This window comes from Arachis ipaensis, chromosome B4 (genome assembly GCF_059453495.1).
Source record: "Arachis ipaensis isolate K30076 ecotype BB chromosome B4, ASM5945349v1, whole genome shotgun sequence".
In the NCBI taxonomy this organism is placed as follows: Eukaryota; Viridiplantae; Streptophyta; class Magnoliopsida; order Fabales; family Fabaceae; genus Arachis; species Arachis ipaensis.
Window position 1 is genome coordinate 120,374,728 of NC_142439.1, and position 4,399 is coordinate 120,379,126.

At 35.8% G+C, this 4,399-nt stretch overlaps 1 pseudogene; it reads left to right on the forward strand.

The window, feature by feature from the left end:
• Positions 1-1,394: 1,394 nt before the first annotated feature.
• Positions 1,395-2,034, forward strand: LOC148568982 (uncharacterized; annotated as a pseudogene).
• The last annotated feature ends 2,365 nt before the right edge of the window (positions 2,035-4,399 follow it).

Genomic DNA, 4,399 nt, shown 5'->3' on the forward strand with positions numbered 1-4,399 from the left:
TTCCCTGGGTAACAGAACCGTGGCTTGCCACCACGTGTTCCAGGTTGAAACTCGATACTCTGTTGACCCTACATCGTAAGGGTGACCGGGCACGTATAAATCCTCGGGAATGGATATCCCCCATTGAGTAAGTTATATATGAATGAATGAATGTATGAATTATAAATGAAATAAGAAAATCTATGCATAGACTCATGGGGATGCGCGATGAGGGACAGTCTAAGGGTTTCAGACTTGTCGGATTGGCTGGATAACCGACAGATGAGCCTCATCAGCCATAGGACAAGCATACATCATGTGCATTCTGTTTGTTTTGTCTACTTTGCATTACTTGGGATTGACTAACTGAATATATATTATGCTAACTGTTATATTTGCTACCTGCACTACCTGTTTTCTACTTGTGCTTGAAATTGTTTGGTTGTCTGTCTCTGCTAAATCATTTGTGATGGAGGAGCAGAGGAAAGGTGGATCGGTTTGGTAATAAAGTTAGGATTAAGTAAGTAAGTTTAGTATTCCTTAGAACACCTACCCTTTTTATGGCTTTTGTTTAGAATTAAGCTTTATAACTGAGTGTCGGTGTTCTAGGATTGCCTCTGGCATTCCCTGGACCTTATATATATTATGTGCGTGATACCCTTACCATGCTGAGAACCTCCAATTCTCACCAATACTGTGTTGTTGTTTCAGATGCAGGTCGAGAGGCACCTCACTAGGCGTCTGGATTCCTGAAGCGGAGCGGTTTCTTGTTTCTTTTGCTATGTAGCTTATATGTATATATATATATTGTCCCTCTTCGAGGTTTAAGGAGAGTTAAGGTTTTACCTTTGTATTTTGGGTATTTTGGGATATGAATATATGTATGTAAATATTCTCCGGCCTGCCTTCGCTTCGTAGGCTAAGCTAGGAGCTAGTTATTCTGTTCCTTGACTCTTTATTTCCTCTTTTTGCTTATTTACACCCATGAACTTTAGGTTTCTTCACACGCAAGTTATTCCATTTCCGGAGCGTTGCGCTTTTTATTTCGCGATTTTATTTTACCCATTTTTCAAGGCTCCTCATATATTATATCCCTTCCAATATTATATTATGTATCTATTTTATTTTAAGAAGTCTTAGCGCCTTGCCACCTCTGTTTTACATCCTAGGTGTAAAGTTTGTGTAGTAGGGTGTTACATTATGGTATCAGAGCAGTTCATTCCTGTAGAGCTTGAGAGACGGACTGACTATGCTTCTGGGCATACTTTGGGTGTCTATACATGCTATTTAGAGTATCTAACTAACATATGTGGCATGAATGCTCATGAGCATGCATTTGGGACTTTGAAATACTGGACTTGAGATATTGAGACTAATCACCTTGATATCACTTGTTTGGTGTGAATTGGAACCAAATGGAATCTCGTGGGCGCGGTCGTGAGCCTAATCGAGGTTGAAGACGGAGAGCTAATGAGGTAACCATACCGGTAGGTAGTTTGACTGATATCGTGACCGCAATGACGAGTGTTGTTGTTGCCATTGGTGCTGTTGCTGCTGTGACCATCCAAGTGATGGATGGGATGGAACCACAAGCTGGAATTGGCAACGATGGTTGTAATGAATATAAAGGTGGAAATAATGTTCCAAGTACAAGGGGTATGAGTGGGTTATCCAGAGCAAGTTAACATGGGACAGACAACAGGAGAAAGCTCAAGGAGGACTGAGGTAGCAAGGAGTAATCGCCGGGAACCCTTCACAAAGAAAAATGGAAAGATTACACCTAGGAGCCAAAATTTCAAAAAGAATCATTTTGTCACTTCACGTTCTCAACGCCAGAACAATGACCGACGGAACGACAACCGTCTGGATTCGAATTCAGAAGGGCAAACAAGTACTCAACCAAATGACTTAAGGTGCCCAAGATGCAAGAAATACCATCCGAACAGACCATGCAGAGTCGGGCTAGGTGTATGTTACAAGTGCGAGAGGTCAGGGCATGTATCTTGAAATTGTCCACACAGGAAATGACGGGATGCAACTGAATCTGATTTATAGACCCGAGGTAATTAAGAACTAGCAGTTGAATTTCTAACTTCCTTGCATACTATTAATATGTAATATTCGTTCGTGGTGCATGACAAGTTTCAATAATCATGAGGTCCAAGTCGATGATTAGTCGAAGACTATTAGTTGTTGAGACGGGGCGATATTTAGTTAACTTAGAGGAGCGATTAGGCTCTTGAAGGTTAAGGATTAAGTGATGTAGAGGAAGCAGGTTGGACCATATCTAAGGAATCAGGAGTGTTGAGGGCTACGCGGCGTTATTGTTTGAAATCCAGTGACGGTGAAACTTCGAGGAAGAGGAATAGAGCGAATTCAACCTTTAGCTGTTAATTGTTAAGAGGCGAGTGAAGATGAGACCAAATCTCTATACAAGAGAGTTTCCGAGACAATTCTTAAAGTTGTACCAAGAATTTCCATCTCAAGAGAGAGAGTAAGCTTGCGATTACTTGGGATTGCCTAACTGAATATACATTATGCTAATTGTTATATTTGCTACCTGCAGTACCTGTTTTCTACTTGTGCTTGAAATTGTTTGGTTGTCTGTCTCTGCTAAATCATTGGTGATGGAGGAGTGGAGTAAAGGTGGATCGGTTTGGTAATAAAGTTAGGATTAAGTAAGTAAGTTTAGTATTCCTTAGAACACCTACCCTTTTCATGGCTTCTGTTTAGAATTAAGCTTTATTACTGAGTGTCGGCGCTCTAGGATTGCCTCTGGCATTCCCAAGACCTTATATATGATGTGCGTGGCACCTTTACTATGCTGAGAACCTCCGGTTCTCACCCCCCATAATGTGTTGATGTTTTAGATGTATATATATATATATATATATTATATATATAGCTTTCTCTCTAAGAAACTTGTTTATTTTGTCCCTCTTCGAGGTTTAAGGAGAGTTAAGGTTTTACCTTTGTATTTTGGGTATTTTGGGATACGAATATATGTATGTAAATATTCTCTGGCCAGCCTTGGCTTCGCAGGCTGAGCTAGGAGCTAGTTATTCTGTTCCTTGACTCTTTATTTCCTCTTTTTGCTTATTTACACCCATGAACTTTAGGTTTCTTCACATGCAAGTTATTCCGTTTCCAGAGCGTTGCGCTTTTTATTTCGCGATTTTGTTATACCCATTTTTCAAGGCTCCTCGTATATTATGTCCCTTCCAATATTATATTATATATCTATTTTATTTTTAGAAGTCGTAGCGTCTCGCCACCTCTGTTTTACTAGGTGTAAAGCTCTGTGTGGTAGGGTGTTACAGTGGTGACGACGGTAACGAAAGTGAAAAGTAATAAAAAAAAAAAGAAGAGAAGAAGAAGAAGACGTAGTATCAGGGAGTGAAGAAGAAGAAAGCGGAAAAAAAAAGCATATGACTCTAAATTACTTGAATGAATTTAGATGTTAAAATTGCTTGAATGTGGAGAATAATTCATATTTTTAGTGGTATTATAATGCTTTTGGTACAAATAACTTGACATAATTCTTGGTAAATGTGGAAGAATTATAAGAGCAAATTAAAATTTTTAAATAAAATTTCAAATGTAATTAATGAAATATCTGATAGATTTTTTTCCTAAAACGAAGCAATTAATTTTGTAATAATTAGTGTGGCATAAAAATATATTTGGTGTTAACGAAAAAAATTAATTATGCTTTTATAAAAAATTTAATTATTCTAGTGGTATATTCTTTTGTAAAAAAGATGTGAAGATATACACAAATATGTTGTGAATAATTTTGTGATTTTGAAAAAAAAATACTTTACATTGACAAATAAATAATTATATTACGTGTACATAAAAAAATAATTATCAGTCAATCACTAAGTATAGATACATATTTTGGCATTTTATAAAATAATTTTACTGTACCGTTTGTAAATATTCTATTTATTCATTTATTGTATGTTTGATTATTTTATTATGACAAGTTTGATTATTCTGGTGGTTAATTATTTAGTTAGAAAATATGTTAAATAATATGTATAAATATATAAATATATAGTAACTGATTTGATAAATAATTTTGAATGCATGCAGGATTTTAGTGGAGTGAGATGGGCTGACCTATTTACCACTTTTAAATATATAAAAATATCATGTGCTTATGTATATAACTTTTATGTTAGAGTGTTTTTCAAAGAGCTTAAAAATAAAATTTTTAAAGTTGATTTATGCTTATTAAAAAAAAAAAATTAAGATAACTTTGTATATTAAAAATTTTGGTACATTTAGAAAGAAAATAAAATAAGATAAGATAACGTAACAATCATTTTTCTCTATCCTTTCATGGAATTTTATCAATTTTTTATTCTTCTGCTACTCCCATCCTCCTTCTCTTCTTCTTCTCTTCTTTTTTTTG